General features: G+C 45.3%; 1 long non-coding RNA gene across 1 annotated transcript; it reads left to right on the forward strand.

Moving 5' to 3' along the window:
• The first annotated feature begins 15,272 nt into the window (after positions 1 to 15,272).
• LOC113887547 lies at positions 15,273 to 16,671 on the forward strand. Its single transcript, XR_003509754.1, has 2 exons — positions 15,273 to 16,046; positions 16,460 to 16,671. It is a non-coding gene; the product is annotated as an uncharacterized LOC113887547 (long non-coding RNA).
• Positions 16,672 to 19,728: the final 3,057 nt, after the last annotated feature.

Consider the following 19,728-nt stretch of genomic DNA (forward strand, 5'->3'; position numbering starts at 1 on the left):
TCAGACTCTACTAGATGTGATGTGACGAGAGCTGGATGTTTCTCAGGGATGTTCTTCAGCACGGCAATGACGATCCCTTCTATCCTGAGATGGTTGACCGTGTTTATTGATTTAGTTATTTACTTATTTGTCATGAATGGGTCTTGAACTGTGTCAAATGCTTTTTATTTGTCTGTCAAGATGGCAGGTGGTTTCCGTCCTTCATTATATCAATACGCTGTTTCCCATAACTGAAGTTGAGTGTTGGTCCAATACTGCAATCCTGGGAAAGATCTCACACAGATCAGATCATTCGCTCAGTCGTGTCCGACTCTTTGCAACCCCATGAATCGCAGCACGCCAGGCCTCCCTGTCCACCACCAACTCCTGGAGTTCACCCAGACTCATGTCCATCGAGTCAGTGATGCCATCCAGCCATCTCATCCTCTGTCGTCCCCCTCTCCTCTTGCCCCCAATCCCTCCCAGCATCAGAGTCTATTCCAATGAGTCAACTCTTCGCATGAGGTGGCCAAAGTACTGGAATTTCAGCTTTAGCATCATTCCTTCCAAAGAAATCCCAGGGCTGATCTCCTTCAGAATGGACAAAGTAGGGAAAACCACTAGAACATTCAGGTATGACCTAAATCAAATCCCTTATGATTATACAGTGGAAGTGAGAAATAGATTTAAGGGCCTAGATCTGATAGATAGAGTGCCTGATGAAATATGGAATGAGGTTCATGACTTTGTACAGGGGACAGGGATCAAGACCATCCCCATGGAAAAGAAATGCAAAAAAGCAAAATGGCTGTCTGGGGAGGCCTTACAAATAGCTGTGAAAAGAAGAGAAGTGAAAAGCAAAGGGGAAAAGGAAAGATATAAACATCTGAATGCAGAGTTCCAAAGAATAGCAAGAAGAGAGAAGACAGCATTCTTCAGTGATCAATGCAAAGAAATTGAGGAAAACAACAGAATGGGAAAAACTAGGGATCTCTTCAAGAAAATCAGAGATACCAAAGGAACATTTCATGCAAAGATGGGCTCGATAAAGGACACAAATGGTATGGACCTAAGAAAAGCAGAAGATATTAAGAAGAGATGGCAAGAATACACAGAAGAATTGTACAAAAAAGATCTTCATGACCCAGATAATCACTATGGTGTCATCATTGACCTAGAGCCAGACATCCTGGAATGTGAAGTCAAGTGGGCCTTAGAAAGCATCACTACGAACAAAGCTAGTGGAGGCGATAGAATTCCAGTTGAGCTATTCCAAATCCTGAAAGATGATGCTGTGAAAGTGCTGCACTCAATATGACACAAAATTTGGCAAACTCAACAGTGGCCACAGGACTGGAAAAGGTCAGTTTTCATTCCAATCCCAAAGAAAGATCTCGCAGAGCCCTTGGCAAAATGTTTCTCGATTTGGTTTGCTGATACTGTGTTGAGGGTGTATGCATGACTATTCATGATAGATATGGATCTGTAGCTTTCTGGTGATGTCAAGTCTGGCTTTGGTAATTGGGTAATACTGTGCTTATACGATGAATTAGGAAATGTTTCCTCCTCCCTCCTGTCTATTCAGGAAGAATCTGTGAAGGATGGGTGCTATTTCTTCTTTAAACCTTTGATAGAATTCACTGATGAAACCAGGAGGCCCAGGACTTCCCTCTTTGGGAAGGTCTTTAAATGAATGGTTCAATATCATTGCTTGCTACAGGTACATTCAGATTTGTTATTTGGCCACTGCCTTTAAGCCAACTCCCATCCAGTATTCTCTGGCCTGTTGGTTCCTATGGCTTGGTCTCTGGTCTAGGATTTGATGTGCTGGTCATCTCTGTACATCACAGGATTCTGGCTCCTAGTCTGTAACTGGGGAGAGTATGCTGTCTCAGAAGTGACCCCCAGATCACCAACACCCAATACGCAGGTTGGGGATACAGACTTTGAGGTGGGGAGGGGGTTCCACTGCTGATATCCTCATTTACAGCCACCCATCCATCCTCCGGGCGCCCTCATGCAGGCTGTGGGTAATTCTGCAGTTGGGACTGGCACAGCAAGGACCCAGAGTACCCTGTCCCCTCCCCGGCCACGTCCACTTCATCTACCCTGATCCTTGTCAGTCCTCTCATCTCCTAGCAACGCAGCCTCACAGGGGATCAGTGACACACTCGCCACCACATCTAAGGGTGTCAGATCTCCTCTCTGCTCAATGAGTCAACTCTCGAGGGCAGGGACTGGCCACGCATGTCCTCCTCACCTCCCCGTCTCAACAGCCAGCCTGGCACGGCATGGAGGGGATGTAACATATACAGTGAAAACCTTCATGATTGGCTAAATGAGGGACTGGGGATGCCAGGATCGACCTGGGTTGGCTGCTGGAGTGAGCCCATCGCATCCCACCCTGGGGAACTTGTGCCAGGAGGGGATGACCATCCCTGCCCCAGTGCACTGTGGCTAGCATCAGTGACGTACCTTATCCAGACTTGGTGTGCCACCAGCTGTGGACAGACACTGGAGTCACCGGGTCTTCTTACTTCACCCCAGCCTTTACGGAGGGTACAGTTGGGGATGCTCTGTCAGCAATAAACCTGCACTCATATGGCCTATTAGTCTATGACAAAGGAGCCAAGAACATCCATCACGGAAAATGCTGTCTCTTCAATAAATGGTTATGGAAACCTGGACCCCTTTCTTACACAACATTCAAAAATAAACCACAACAACAGAAGATTAAAGATGAAATTGTTAGACCTTAAACCATAAAGCTCCTAGAAGAAGACGTAGGCAGTATGCTCTTTGACATAGGTCTTAGAATTAGTTTTTTTGACATGTCTCCTCAGGCAAGAGCAACAAAAGCAAAAATAAACAAATGGGAGTTCATCAAACTAAAAAGCTTTTACACATCAAGGGAAACCGTCAACAAAAGAAAAAGGCAACCTGCTGAGTGGGAGAAGATATGAGCAAGTGATACACATCCCAAAAGTGGTACACATCCAAAATAGCTAAAGGACTCATAGAATGTATTGGGAAAAACACCCAAAACCCGATTTTAAAATGGGGTAAAGCACTGAATGGACATTTCTGCAAAGAAGAGATACAGATGGCTAATAGACATATGAAAAGATGCTCAACATCTTCTCCTCAGGGATTAGAAAATCAAGACCACAGTTGAAGTACTTCCTCATACCTGTCAAGTAAGAAATGTTGGGGAGGATGTAGAGAAAAGGAAACCCTCCTCAGGTGTTGGTGGAAACGTATATCGGTGCAGCCACTATGGAGACAATGAGGGTTTCCTCAAAAACTGAAAACAAGAACTACCATATGATCCAGCAGTTCCACTTCTCGGTATTTTTCTCAAGAATAGAAGAAACACTAGTCACAAAAGATATACGTGCTCCTCTGTTCACCGCAGCGTTATTTACAGCCAAGGGGAGCCAAGATATGGAAGTGCCCATCAATAGATGAGTCAAAAAGGAAGAAATGGTACACACACACACACACACACACACACACACACACACACAGTGGAATATTACTCAGCAATAAAAAAAAAACAATGAAATCTTGTCATTGTCGACAACGTGGATGGACCTAGAGGGTGTTATGCCAAGTAAAACTAGGCACACAGAGAAAGACAAATAACACACAGTTTTATTTACGTGTGTAACCTCAGAAATAAAATAAGAGAACACGGGAAACAAGACAGAAATAGATTCAGAGACATAGAGAACAAACATGGTTACCAGAGGAGGAGGGAGTAGGGAGATGTGTAAAACAGGGAAGGCATTAGGAGATACAAACTTCCAGTTATAAAATAAGTCATGGGAATGGAATGTACATACAGGAAATATAGTCAATAATCTTGTAAGAAATCTCTGTGGTGACACATAGTAACCAAACTTATCCTAGCAATTCATTTCATAATGTTTAAAAATATGGAATCACTCTGTTGTGCACTTGAAAGAAATATAATATCATACATCAACTTTGGGCCTCCGCAGTGGCTCAGCGGTAAAGCATCCTCCTGCAATGCTGGAGCTGCAGGAGGCGTGGGCTGGACTCCTGGGTCGGGAAGATGACCTGGAGGAAGGCATGGCAACCCACTCCAGTACTCTTGCCTGGAGAATCCCATGGACAGAGGACCCTGGTGGGCTACCATCATGTGGTCGAAAAGAGTTGGACATGACTGATGTGACTTAGCATGCATGCACGCATGGCAACTTTACTGAAGAAATAAAGACTGGGGGCTCTGAATGGAGGATGCTGAAGTTTGTGGGTCACTTTTCCTCTGGCGGCCTATGTGACTCTGAGCAATCCCCCTAACTTCTCTGTCCTCTGGTTTCTCACCTCATCAATTAGGATTGAAATCTTCCAAAATGATGGGTCTTTGAAGGAGGAGTAACTAAAGTGACAGAAAGAAATATATTGAATGTGGTCTGATACCTGGTAAAGGATGAACAACCTTGAAATGCCATGTTAGCCCTGCTAAACGTGCTCACACGGACTAAATTCATGCCTCTGAGTTTCAAGAAGAAAAGCTCCCTTGGGAGACAAGTCCTGCAAGATGGGCTGAGCTCTGAAGCTCTCTGATGAGATCACAAGTTCATACTCCAGTAAATATACCTGTTCTCAAGCACCCCTTTCTGCAGAAGACTCATGGATTTCTGCAGAAATACAGCTCTGGGGACTAGCTGAGAGCACAGACTGACACACAGCAGAATTCATTTTCACTTCTGAAGAATCTCACAGGCACTTGCTGGCTAAACAACACTGGGCTCTGAGTGTGGGGAGGAAAAGTACATTTCATCACTCATGTCTCCTGTAATGAAAAGGGAAGCTAGTTGTTATTAGGGGAAAGATGTTTGTGAAGCACAGATCTGAGAAAGGTCTTCTATTCAGAATACATAAGGAATTTTAAAATTGCAAAGGACAAAATGTAGCGAAAGAGAACAGATTCTTGTGCCAGGGATTGGGGTGTGGGAGGGGAAACTAGAAACGGGCAGCACCTGGGCGTTTTTAGGGTGATGGATGTGGCCTGTGTCCTGGTCGTGGTGGTGATCACAGGAATCTCTCCGTGTGTCAGAGCTCAGAGAGCTGCACACCCAAGGACAAGCAGGCCAGGAGTTCCCTGCTGGTCCAGTGCTTCAGAATATGCCTGCCATATAAAATTAATACACAGAAATCCCTTGCATTCCTATATACTAATAAGGAAAAATCAGAAAGAGTAATTAAGGAAACAATCACATACACCACTGCAATGAAAAGAATAAAATACTTAAGAATAAATTTACATAAAGAAACAAAAGACCTGTATACAGAAAGCTAAAAAAAAAAAAAAAAAACCTGACGAAAGAAATCAACAATGACACAAATGGATGGAGAAATGTACCACGTTCTTGGATTGGAAAAATCAGTATAGTGAAAATGACTCTACTACCCAAAGCAATCTGTAGATTTATCACAATCCCGATCAAACTACCAAAGGTATTTTTTACAGAACTAGAACAAATAATTTCACAGTTTGTATGGAAACACTAAAGACTCTGAATACCCAAAGCAATCTTGAGAAAGAAGAATGGAACTGAAGGAATCAACCTTCCTGACTTCAGACTATACTACAAAGCTACAGTCATCAAGACAGTATGGTAGTGGCACAAAGCCAGAAGTATAGATCAATGGAAGAAAATAGAGAACCCAGAGGTAAATCCACACACCTATGCACACGTTATCTTTGACAAAGGAGGCACAAATACACAACGGCATAAACAAAGTCTCTTCAACACGTGATGCTGGGGAAAATGCTCAACTATGGGTAAAAGAAAGAAACTGGAAGACTTTCTAACACCATACACAAAAATAAACTCAAAATGGATTAAAGACCTAAATGTAAGACCAAAATCTATAAAACTCTTAAGAGAAAACCGTTGGCAGAACACTCTCTGACATAAATCACAGCAAGATCCTCTATGACCCATCTCCCAGAGTAATGGAAATAAAAACACAAATAAATAAAAGGGACCAAATTTAACTTAAATGCTATTGCACAATGAAGGAAACTATAAGCAAGGTGAAAAGACAGCCCTCAGAACGGGAGGAAATAATAGCAAATGAAACAACTGTCAAAGAATGAATCTCCAAAATATACAAGCAGCTCATGCGGCTCAATACCAGAAAAACGAACAACCCCATAAAAAGTGGACAAGAGACCTGAACAGACATTTCTCCAAAGACATACAGATGGCTACCAAACACATGAAGTGATGTTCAACATCACTCATTATTACAAAACTGCAAATCAAAACCACAATGAGTTATCATCTCACACAGGTCAGAACAGGCATCATCAAAAAGTCTACAAACAATAAATGCTGGAGATGGTGTGGAGAAAAGGGAACCTTCTTCCACCGTTGGTGGGAATGCAAACTGGTACAGCCACTATGGAGAAGAGAGTAGAGATTCCTTAAAAAACTGGGAATAGAACTGCCACAAGACCCAGCAATCCCACTGCTGGGCATACACCTCGAGGAAACCAGAAGCGAAACAGACACATGTACCCCCCAATGTTCACAGCAGCACTATTTACAATAGCTAGGACAGGGAAGGAACCTAGATGTCTATCAGCAGATGAATGGATAAGGAAGTTGTGGTACATATACACAATGGGACATTACTCAGCTATAAAAAGGAATGCATTTGAATCAGTGCTAATGAGGTGGATGAAGCTGGAGCCTGTTATACAGACAGAAGTCAGAAAGAGAAAGACAAATACTTATATTAATGCCTTTATATGGAATTTAGAAAGATGGTAGCAACAATTCTACATGCAACGACGCAAAGGAGACAGAGACGTACAGAACACACTTTTCAACTCGGCAAAAGAAGGCCAGGGTGGGATGATTTGAGAGAATAGCAGTGAAACACATACATTACCATATATAAAATAGATGACCAGTGCAAGTTCAATGAATGAAGCAGGGCACCCAAAGCCGGTGCTCCGGGATAACCCAGAGGGATAGGGTGGGGAGGGAGGTGGCATGGGGGTTCAAGAGGGGAGGACACATGTATACTTGTGGCCGATTCGTGTTGATATATGGCAAAACCCATCACAATATCGTATAGTAATTATTCTCCAATTGAAATGAATTGATGATTAAAAAAGTAAAACAGAAGCCCCCTGCCAATGCAACGGGGCAGGCGTTCGGTCCCTAGTCCAGGAAGACTCCACGTGCCGCAGGGCAACTAAGACTGTGTGTCACAACCACTGAACCCACCTGCTCCGACTACGGAAGCCCCTGAGCCTAGAGGCCATGCTCCGCAACAAGAGAAGTCTCTGAGATGAGAAGCGCATGCACCGCCACTAGAGAGTAGTGCTCCTCCTCCACAACTAGAGAAAGCCCTCGTGCAGCAACAAAGACGCAGTGCAGCCAACAATGAATAAATAAATAAGAAGAAAGAAAACCAGGCCAATCTTACTGTATGTTTCTTTGAAAAATCCAATGGTAGATACCGAAGTAGGTGCATCTCTCTATATCCTTTGAACAATCATATCTTGGCTGAAGCTAACAAAAATTACATCACAGCCTTTATTAAAATTTTAGATCAGCTTCCCAGACACTGCTCTTTTCTAGAGAGCTACTTTTCTCAGAGAACTGTTACCTAGGAACTTTAGTCACCGGAACTGAGGCCTCCACCACATTCCAGGACAGAAAGCAAAAGACATTAGGAAGACACGGTTCAAATCCTATGAGTTTATGAGTTGCCTGTGACCACAGGCTAGGATGACCACACATCCCAGAAAGAGTCTCTTCACATTTCAGTAACTGAAACCTGTATTTCAGCCACTCAGTTCAGTTCCTTTAGGCCACTGCTGTCCCCTTAACAAACACTTGGTGTGAAACACTTGGAAAATGACCTTAATCCAATTCACTCCCAACCTCTTTTCACATGTCACAAGGAGTCTCTCACGATGATATTTCCTCAACTCGAAAGCCAATTCTCAGATAAAGAAAAGAATTCACACACACACCTTGTGAAGAAATACTGAGATTTTAGAAAGTGACTCCCAACTAGCCCATGGTTCATCACTCTTTTCTCTCTTCTCCCTCCATCCACTCTGAGAAATGAATATTTGGCCATGCTGTCTGATTTGCCCACCAAGTTGCTCATACCACACACAGGATGTTGTTACAAGTGAGCCTACACACAAGGCATTGACACCAGCCAGCCCTACTGAAGTCGGCTACCTGAGGGCAGGGAGGTGGCCGGGGCAATAAATTCATCATCTCATTTCCTTCATCACCCTACCCCATTTCATTCCCTGCAGTCACTTGGCCCAAACAAATAACGATCTCACACCAAATCAGTGCTTAAAGCACCACCGCCTCAAGTTTCCTTCGTTATCTCACATGGCTTCTGCGGCCAGGGAACAGATTTTACTTGAGATGAGTAAAGCTAGAGGGACAGCACATTGGCCAGAGATTCTGTTTGGGAGGTGACATCTCTCAGTGTACTCTTTACGACCCCATGGACCAAAGCTCCTCTGTCCAGGGGATTCTCCAGGCGAGAACACTGGAGTGGGCTGCCATGCCCTCCTCCAGGGAACCTTCCCGACCCAGGGATTGGACCCAGGTGTCCTAATTCCCCTGAATTGCAGACAGATTATCTACCGCTGAGCCCCCGGGAAACCCATGACGAACCTAGACAGCATATTAAAAAGCAGAGACATCACTTTGCTGACAAAGGTCTGCAGAGTCAAAACTATGGTTTTTCCAGTAGTCGTGTACAGATGTGTGAGTTGGATCATTAAGAAGGTTGAGTGATGCTTTCGAATTGTGGTGCTAGAGAGATGACCCTTTAGAATCCCTCGGACACTAAGGAGAACAACCCGGCCAATCCTAAAGGAAATGGATACTGAATACTCTGAATACTGACTGGAAGGACTGATGCTGAAGCTGCAATACTTTGGCCACCTGATGCAAATAGCTGACTCATTGGAAAACACCCTAATGCTGGAAAAGATTGAAGGCAGGAGGAGAAGGGGGAGACAGAGTGTGAGATGGTTAAATAGCATCACCAACACAATGGACATTAATTTGATCAAACTCAGGGAGATAGTGTAAGACAGAGGAACCTGGCGTGTTGCAGTCCATGGGCTCATTAATAGTCGGACACGACTGAGTGACTGAACCACCACCACCACCACCCTACCTTTGAGCTTCCCTAAGGTGCCACAGCCCCACTCTCAGCAGGACTAAGAAGCTTTGTGTGTCTGTCAGTGGTAAAGGCTGAGACTCAATGTCTTCACACTCTCAGCGCCTCTACTTAGGGTTGATGGCGGGTCCTTAGAACGCTCATCACTCCCTCCCAGAGTTCAGACCAGGGAGCCTTCTCACAACAGTAATGGAGCACCCTACCCTGGCACAGAATTGGGAGTTGGAGCTGTTTACCCTCCTCAATGTGTTTTCTCCCTTTATATTCACTTCCACATTTCTTCCTTGAGTCACCGAATCCAGCTCCACTCATCCCCAACGGGTTCCTGTAACAAGCTGCACCTGCATCTCTAGCCCATCTCTAGCACCACATGCACAGGGTGGGTGCATGTACCCCCTGCACTATGTATCTTCTTTCTCCTTTCTCTTCGGAATCTGTTGACTCCCAGACATCACAAAAAGGGCTCCAGATTGCCCACAAAGGGGGCAGTGCTGCAGGGGAGGCCGTGACTCTCATCCACAGCCTGGGTCAAAGCAGGACTGTATTATAAGCGCCACAAGCTGCCCCACTGCATCATGGGAGCCAAAAGAGCAAAGGTCTGAAAGTCCTAACACAGACATTTCCGTGCATAGAACACCAGTGTCTTCCCTGGGACCTGTGAGCTGTTGTTTGGTTTGGGCCTATAGCGTCAGTGACTTTTTCACAATGCTTGCAGGCTTAGCCAGCCTTCCATCAGGAACTCTCTACTCCCCACAGCCCCCCCACCTACTGCACCAAAGATATTACTTCTGACTTCAGTGTGCCGATTGGGTTTTCACCTGGCAGGGATACCAACACAACTTTTTTATGCTGAAACCTCAAGATACCTGAGGAGAACGAGTCTTCAGAAAGTCCATTTTTCAATTATAATAGAAAAACTGCCTATGTAACAATGAAGATACAACACATTAAAATACTAATAAAATGTTACTTGGAAATTATCTAGAATGTCACCCTTAAGAGAAAAAAAGTTAGTATGTGGTCTATTGCCTTCCAGGTTTTGTTCTCTGCATTTAAGAAAATTACGAGATGGGGGAGGTAATGTCTTCATCATATTGTATCTGTGGTTCTATCTGTTTATCACTATAGTTATGCTACTTTCCATAATGATGAGAGTGCTCCACTAGTGTCGGTCAGAGGAAACACTGTTTAGACCTCGGTATGGACCAGGAACTGTTCTCTGTGATGTGTGCATGTTGACATGACACCCCATGGCCTTTCACGCACCTAGGAGACATTGTGTTCAATCCATACACAGATCCATAGTAATGTTTCATGCGGATGAACATGTTGATCTGCCTTTTGATCCAGAGTACACCAGACACTGCACTGTATTCCAGATTGGGGGTGAGATACCACACCTGGCTGTTTCTCTCTGGCCTGGGCACCAATCTGACTCACAATCTAGTCACCAGCTAGGTGACTTTGTGCAGATTCATTCACCCATTAACGTCTCTGTGTGTCTGCTCCTCAGCTGCCGAAAGGGAGGATAGCATTAAAAATGTTTACCTCACAGTGTTGCTATGAGTACTCAAAGACTTCATTATGTGTATATGTACAGAGAGCTAAGCACGGTCCAGAGGGGAGCTCTTCTTCTTGTGTCTCTTCACTTCTGTTTCCGCTTGTACTAGTAGCCCCCTGTCCCTGCCCCCACGCTTTCACCTCCCCCACCCCCACTCTGCTCTCTCTCCCCTGTGCCCCTGTCCTCAGACTCTCCCTCCCAAAACACAGCTGAACATCTCCTCATGATTTACCCCAGAAAATACCCATACCATCACCCTTGGATTAAACAATCATGAATATTAGCAGAAAAGATAAGAAACACAATAAACGGGCAATGCTAAAACTACACAAGAAATAAGGCATTACTGATGAAAGTCTGACTCCTAATATTTTCATATCTTCATCAGATTCAGATCTTCAGCTTTCGATATATGAGAATTAGACTTGATAAAACAATGGCAGAAAAGGCAATGCAACGTGGTTCCTTAAATAAGACCTAACAAAATGGGGGCACACGGTGTGTTCACGGGATGAGAAATTCAATATAATTAGGATGTCAGTAGTCCGCATACAGATCCATCAATTTCATACAATTCCAGTCAGAAATTCCAGCAGGACTTTTTTGTACATATAGACTAACTGATGATAAAATTTCTGTGCTAAGGCAAATGAACAAAATAGCCAAATGATTCTGAAAAACAATGTTGGAGGATTAACACTAACCTGAAATTTACTTTGCACCTTCAACCAAAAGTTGTAAGCAACTAGGTGTCTATGAAGGGATGAATGGATATAGAAAACGTGGTGATACCGGTCAGAACGGCCACCATCAAAAAGTCTACAAACAACAAATGCTGGATAGGGTGTGGAGGAAGGGGAACGCTCTCACTCAGTTGATGGGAATGCAAACTGCTATAGCCACTGCGGAGAACAGTGTGGGATTCCTTTAAAAACTGGGACTAGAACTGCCATGTGACCCAGCAATGCCACTGCTGGGCAGACACCCCGAGGAAACCAGAAGTGAAACAGACACATGTACCCCAACGTTCACTGCAGCACTGTTTACAATAGCTAGGACATGGAAGCAACCTGGATGTCCATTGGCAGACGAACGGATAAGGAAGTTGTGGTACATATACAATGGAATATTACTCAAGTATAAAAAGGAACGCCCTTCAGTCAGTTCTAATGAGGTGGATGAACCTGGAGCCTGTTATACAGAGTGAAGTAAGTCAGAAAAAGAGAAATACTGTATATTAACGCATATATATGGAATTTAGAAAGACGGTACCAATGACCCTACACGCAGGGCAGCAAAGGAGACACAGACATAAAGCAAAGACTCTGGGACTCAGTGGGAGGAGTGGGTGGGATGATTTGAGAGAATAGCATTGAAACATGTACAGTACCGTATGTAAAATAGATGACTGGTGTTAAATTCCATGCATGACACAGGGCACCCAAAGCCGGTATTCTGGGACAACCCTGAGGGATAAGGTAGGGAGGAAGATGGGAGGGGGGTCCAGGATGGGGGGACACGCGAATCCCTATGGCCGATTCATGTTGATGTATGACAAAAACATCACAATATTGTAAAGTAATTACCCTCCAATTAAAATAAATTAATTTTAAAGGAGGAAATGTGGCGATATATACAATGGAATATTTATTATTCAGTCACAAAGAAGAAAATTATGCCTTTTGCAACAACATGAATGGACTTCAAAGGCTTTATGCTAAGTCAAAAAGGTGAAAGAGAGAAAGATATATATTGTATGTTGTCATTTATGTGCAGAATCTAAAAAAGTCAAACTTACAGAAATTTCTAAGGTTTCAAGGGCCTGGAGAAAATGTTGAATACAGGGTACAAACTTACAGGTATGAGATGAATAAGTTTCGCGGATCCAATGTATAGCATGGTGAGTATAATTAACAAAACTGTGTAATACAGTGAAAGCTAAGAGGGTAGATCTGAGATGTTATTTCCTCAACAATTTTTAAAAAGGATTATGTGAGGCGATAGAGTGCCAACCCTGCCATGGTAATCGTTTTGCCAAATATGTGTGTTTCAAATCATCACATTGGCATCTTAAACTTACAGGTTATATGTCAATAATATCTCAAAAAAGGTGGAAAAAATAAGAGTCCTGAGTGTTTCTGGTGGGAGAGCCCTCAAGGTATATTCTGTGTCCCTCTGACATCTCCCCATCATTCTTGAACTTTCCCTTATTACTGACATGACAAGGTGAACCAGGCTCATTTATCCTTTCCTTCGTCAGCCTGGGAACCCATCATTTAGTGGAGAAAGGTGTTCAGAAGCTAGGATCTGGGGACTGGTGTAATTAGTGCCATTGGAATGTTGCTGTTTCCAGTAACTTGGGAATACATGTGTGTACACAATCACACACACACAACACGTAGACACACATCTATAGTTATAGATCAGTCTAGCCACATATGCACACCTATCGAATACAAGAAGTTTGCACGGAGACCTTTAATTCCAGTAGAATTCCTCAGAATTTGTTCTAGTTTACTTCCTTTCCATATTGGAAATTCCCTTTTCCAAAATTGACAGACGTGGCTCTCAGCATTCTTATGTATTTGCCAAGTTGATGAATGCCAGTGCATGTAAGTGATCCTTCCTCCACAAAAAGGTCCTCCTCACAATCTATGCAGAACCATCCCTGGCCCTTGACTTCCACACCTCACTCAAGCTTGAATCCATGAAGCAGTTAGCCTCCTTCCCACCCAACCCCCAGGGATATCCTTCTTTCCACCTTGGGCTCTGACTCTCCAGGCAGGGATGCCCCTTTACACACACACATGCCTTGCCTGGCAACACCTCATGGCTTTAGGACTGACTTGCTCAGGCACAAAAAAGGGAAGGGAAAGAAAGGGTAGGGACAGGAAAAGGTGAATATGTCCTAGTACAGTCAGCCAATCAACGTGAACTGGGCCAAACCCAAGCAATGTGATGAAGGCAGCAATGTTTTTTTTTTTTTCCCCTCATTGTCTTCCATCTTCCCTTCCTGCCTCTGTCCTTTGCCCCAGTTCCTTTTTCTTCTTAAGTCCTGCCCCCCATCAAGAGTACCAATGTTATGAGGCATGATTCCCACATTATAACTGATCTCTGCTGCTTGGCTGACATTCAGCGTGACATCCCTTCAGCTGGGACACTCAAACTCTCTCTCATGATGGACCAGAAGGCTTCACTCCTAATTTCAGGGATAGGTAGGAGAGACGGTGCAGGCCACATGTTGGAGCCTTCAGTCCTTCATCTGTGAAATGCGGATGATCACAAATTGTGGGCGAAACAGAGACAGCAGCAACCAGACCCCTTTCAATGAGTGCTACATGCCAAACCCCGTGCATCACAGGACTCCTTGATATTCAGGAGCACGCCAAGTAGATTTCCATGCCAGGACAGTTGCATTTGTTGTCCCTTCTGCCTGGAATGCTCTTCCCTTAGATAACCCCACAGCCTGCTCGCTCACTTCTCCAGATCTCTGCTTACTTGCCATCTTTCAGGGAGACTTTCCCTCATTACCTTGAATAAAATAACAACATCATACCTACATATACCCTTTCCCCTGATCTAGCATTATCTTTCTTCATAGCGCCTGGACCCTTGATTTATTTACTGACCACCAAGTCTATGAAAGGAGAGACTTGGTCAGTTCTGTCCTGTCACAAACTCCTCCAATAGTGCTCAGGTATATGGCAGGTGCTCAGAAACATTTGCGGAAGGACAGTCTGGAGCCAGGCAACACACACTGCGAACATGCACAGGTACCCTGCAAGACGTGCACTGGCCGCACTGTATTAGTATGATACATACTGAGATTCCAGGAGACAAATGATACGCTCAACAACACACAGTCACCATGTGAGGTTCAAGGCCTCGGAATCTTGTCTACCAGCTTCCAAACCCTCAGTTCCTGGATAGAGACCTCACAGCGAAGAACATAAGAGTTTTATTTCTGACACAAAGACTCCAAGCAGCTCAGATAGATACCCAGAGACACCAAAAAGAGCTCACTGAATCTCTGCACAGAGAGCACATAACTCGTCTCAGACCTTCAAACACAACTGAGACCATAACCATACACACTGTGACAAAGACCCTCCAAACAGACCAAAGTCTTCAAGACGGAAACAAATGAAAACTGCACAGATACCTCACATCATGGAGACTGACTCCCAAACCACTCGACACTTAGCAATCTAATACAAAAACCCTAAACAGAAAGACAGAACTTTTAATATCTCAAGAATATCATATAACCTTTAGATAAAGTCCCCAGATGGAGAACCTGCACCCTGTGCCCAGATCCCCAAGCAGCTCATAGTTTACACCTTTAGACAAACCCATCCTTAAAGCAGCTCAGAGACATCACAACTTGGGACCCTGAATCAAAAACTCAGAGATCTCACAATCTGGGGTGCACACGCCTACACAGAGATTTCACACCCAGGGACTGAAATGCCAGAAAGCTCCAAAAATGCACACCCCGGAATACAGGCACACACATCCTAGAGGCTTTGTACTATGGCCCACAAAATCCACTCAGATCAAATATTCCATCACTCACAATCCCGCCCAAAGGGTCAAGGAGATCAAATGTACCCAAACAGCACCTGTGTTGTCACACGTAGCAATACACAATCCCAAGCTGCCAGATACAGTTTACTCTCCAGGGAGAGACACCAAACTCAGAGACCTCTCCCTGGACAAGAATTGCATTCATTTGAGCAAATGGCCGTGCGTGTCCACACGATACAGACTGAACGAGAGCTAAACAAGACTGAAACGCCGTCAGCATGCTCCTCTAGCGACAGCGCCAAACCCCGCCACTAACCAGGGCAGCTATTCGACCCCTTCGGGAAAAGCAATAAAACTCAGAGAAAAATTGTATGCTCTCAAAAGCCGCGCACGGCAACGCAGGCGCACGCGTACACACAGGCCTGTGGCCCTCAGTTCCAGCTCTGCGATCCCAGTGCCTGTACCAGCCAGCCAGCCAAATCGAAGAGGGCCGATCAAGGAAAGCGGGAGTCGCGGGATTTCCGGCGCCTATTCGCGCCCCATAAGAGCTAATTCCGGCAAGCACGCGGTGACCAATCAATGCCCAGAGCGCTTCCTGACGCCACAGACCCAACTGGCAGCCTATCTCGCTCCGCAGCCGTCCCCCTTGGATGTAACCATGTAGAAACGAAGGGGTGAAGATGGAAAAGAGACGAAGAAAGTTGCAGCTTAATACCGGTGTCCACTCAGACTCGAATGCCACGGGAAGACGGAATGGAGCGAATGGGTATGGACCCATGGCGCCACGAGTGCCTCCGCTGGGAAGTGTGGCCGATCCCCGACGCGGTGTAAAGGGGCTCTCTGCGCTGTCACACGCCCTCTCCCGATGGTACCTTCCAGAGTGGGTGGTCTTACCGCTACCCCTCAGTGGTACATTCCAGGACGAAAGTGTTTCATCTCGCGCGCCCCTTGGTGGTGAGACTGAGGAACAGCCGATCTAGATGTCGGTGGACCATTAGAGGACGATCCTCCTCCAAGGGTGGAAAGGCAAAGTTAGGATGAAAGCCCCACCGATTGCTGCTATCTTGGACCCAGAAAAAAGTCTTCGTAAACTGAAGATTACTTCTCTGTAGGGGCCACTATCGTAACAGGAAGCATTGAAAACATTTTCTCTGTGGTTGTTTGTGTTTTCCTGTTTAGTACAGAACCGGTTTCATCGGGAAAGCCAGCCACAGTCCGGAGAAAGCTTCCGACTGGGATCTGAAGGCCTGGCATGGGGAAGGCCTCTGTCGTTGACTGCGAGTAATACTGAAAAAGACAACAGGACATTCCATTCTGTTAGGAAAGGGGTCGTCTCCAAGGGGACACAAGGATACCGTGCAGATAAAATAAAGACCACAGCTTTATCACCATCTTGTCATCCCTGAATATGTTCCCTGGCAGAATCCTCAGCCTGTCTAGCTATGCCTCTCTCAACAAGTTCAAATTTGTTTATTCATTCCGTCATTCTTTCATTCTCTCCACAGTTTGTGTCAAGCACAACTATGTGTGTTAGGAAAGAGAAAATCAACTTTGGCTTCATGAAACATATTGTGTTGGGGTCATACAGCCCCAAAAGATAAGTAATTTTCAGGTGTTCATAACTGCTGTGATTAACATTAAACCGGGATAGTGAAATAGGGGGGATGATACCTAGAAAGAGTGGTCAGGGAAGTTCTTTCTAAGATTGTGACATTTGAGTAAAAGCCTAGAGGAGATGCCTATCTGGGAGAAAAGTATCCCAGACAGAGATAAGGCCAGTTGAGAAAGTGGGGCGTGGAACTCAGTGTGCTGCTGCTGCTGCTGCAAAATCGCTTTAATCGTGTCTGACTCTGTGTGACCCCATAGATGGCAGCCTACCAGGCTCCTCTGTCCCTGGGATTCTCCAGGCAAGAATACTGGAGTGGGTTGCCATTTCCTTCTCCGATGCATGCATGCATGCTAAGTCACTTTAGTCATGTCTGACTCTGTGCGACCCCATGGACAGCAGCCCAGCAGACTCCTCTGTCCACGGGATTCTCTAGGCAAGAATACCGGAGTGGGTTGCCATTTCCTTCTCCAGGAACTCAGTGTAGTGTGTATGAAACGAGTGAGGAGGCCTATGTGACTGTCACAGCATAATGGAGGGAGAGCCAGGAGATCTGATAAGAGGGGTAATGAAGGTCAGGTCCCATAGGGCTTTCTGGCCATAGGGAGGACTTTGACTTGAGCCACAGGAGGTTTCTTACCAGAGGAACCCCTAGGCTTCTCTCAGAGACCCATATCACACAATGATTTTTGAGGAGCTCTTGATTTACCCCAGAAAAGCCACAGGCCATCTGCAATTGAACACGCCTTTCCTGGAATCCCCTACACTCAAGGAGAATCCCCCCTACTGCTCCCAGTGAACATCCGTGTCAATTGAAGATACCCTCAGGAGAGACAAAGCCAAGGAACCTCTTGGTGTGAGGGAGGTCACACTGAGTCTTGCAAAGGCAAAGAGGGATGATATAACAAGCACAGAGATGGCAGAGAAAAAGACAAATATAGAGCATTAGACAGGGATGAAGAGTCTACTTCTGGCAGCAACCTGTCCCCACTTAGTTAGCACCCACCTACAGGCCCCCAGCCCTGCTACTGGATGATGTACAGTACATTTTCTCTATAGGAGAATAAAAGCCCCTCCCCAGGGACTGTCTCTAGGGAATGACTCAGTTGCCCATGGCCTGGGCTTTAATCATGCTCCCTTAACACACATCCGGGGCCTCTGCCTATCATGATAAGGACATGTACCAGTCATAGCGAGGCTCATCTGTATATAGGGTCCCTCACAGTTTGTCCAGCCCAGCCTTCCCTCCTGCTGACCTCAGTGCCAATTACTGCTTTGATGGGGGAAGAGAGGCAGGGATCTCTGCATTTGTGGTGGAAGCCTTGTGCAAACTGGCGAATGTGAGGTTTCTCCCCAGCTACTTGGAGGCTCACCTCTGTGACTTTTAGCACCACCTCTCCGGGGAATATTAAGATTGCATTCCATACACCAGGTAAGAAGTTGTGTGTATGTGATGGGGAGACACAGAGACATATCCTGACAGTGAGTCAGTCACAGGGTCCTTATGGCCCTGTGCAAATGCCCCCCTACCCTCTACGTGGCCAGGGTCATGCTGAGTCTTCCCTGGCTCTGCCAAGGAGCCCAAGCTTACATCTGGTTCCTCCCATCATCATGAACTGAGACCTTCCATCTGCACCAGGCCTTGAGCTCCCTTCTGCAAATGCTGCCCTCCTTGTTGTGAGTTGGGCAGATTCACTGAGTGGGTGTGTGTACACAGTTTTTGTCACAGGACCCCTATCATGGGTGGTACTTATGTCAGCAGGTATTGTTCTTAACAGGATTATTACCATGGGCTCCTGTGAACTGCACATGACTTACCCTTTCTGAGGATGGCACCCCAAGCTTTTATCTCTGTAGGGAGGCATGGTAGAAATCATAGCAAATGTGAAATCACAGGTCTACTTCTAAGACCCGTGACAGTGGGGTCCATCCAGCCTTAAGTTTTAAGAGGATCTTAAGACCATTGTCATATGCAGATGCATGAACAGCTCAGAGGCCCAACCCTCTTGACAAAGACCCCCTAAATAGTTCAGAGACTTCATGCCCTGGGACAGATATCTGGAATCACTTCAGAGACTGCTCATCCTAGACTCCCACTCAAAACAGCTTTAATAGATCACACCTGAGGACACAGAACCCAGCCAGCTCAGAAATTCCAACTGTAGACTCAGAAAAATTAGGATCCCTAAGACAAACAGCGTTGCTCACAGCCAGTTCTACAGGGTTAAATTGTAAGCTCTGTGGTTGCTGAATGACAGTGCATCCTGAGGGATTCAGGACGAAAAACAGGATGAGGCACTCTGTGCTTTGGACAAGCTGGCCTTTATTTAGTTACACGCCTACCTCAGGAAAAGGTTCAGTGACCCCAGATTCTTGCATCTTCCCACACACAGAAAAGCATGAAAATGATTTACGTGTGATATCCGATCTCTGTGTTTCATAGTAATTTTTTACCAATATCCATGCTTGACTGCATGTATTTCATAGCCAAAAATCATATCGACTTCTCTGCTACCTCCTCAGAGCAGTTTCCTCAGAGCTAACAGAGTAATTTTGTCCCAGGCTATAGTCCCCAGAAGACCCTGAATTCAACTCAAACTCACAACTCTTCTGTTGTATGCTTTTCTTTAAGTGGACATTACTCTAGCTAACAGCACCCCATTAGCTCTGAGGCTTCACACTTCTCCCCCACCATCCACAGGCTGCACCCTGGGACACAGAGCCCCAAATCTTCGCCGCTGGGCTTCTGTGTGGGCAGTGGCAGTGGGTTTCTGTTCAGTCAACCCCAAGAGAGTGAGGCGTCCCCTCTTGAAGTCCCTGCAATCTGCATTCACCGGCATGT

The sequence above is a fragment of the Bos indicus x Bos taurus genome, chromosome X, assembly GCF_003369695.1.
Source record: "Bos indicus x Bos taurus breed Angus x Brahman F1 hybrid chromosome X, Bos_hybrid_MaternalHap_v2.0, whole genome shotgun sequence".
Classification (NCBI taxonomy): Eukaryota; Metazoa; Chordata; class Mammalia; order Artiodactyla; family Bovidae; genus Bos; species Bos indicus x Bos taurus.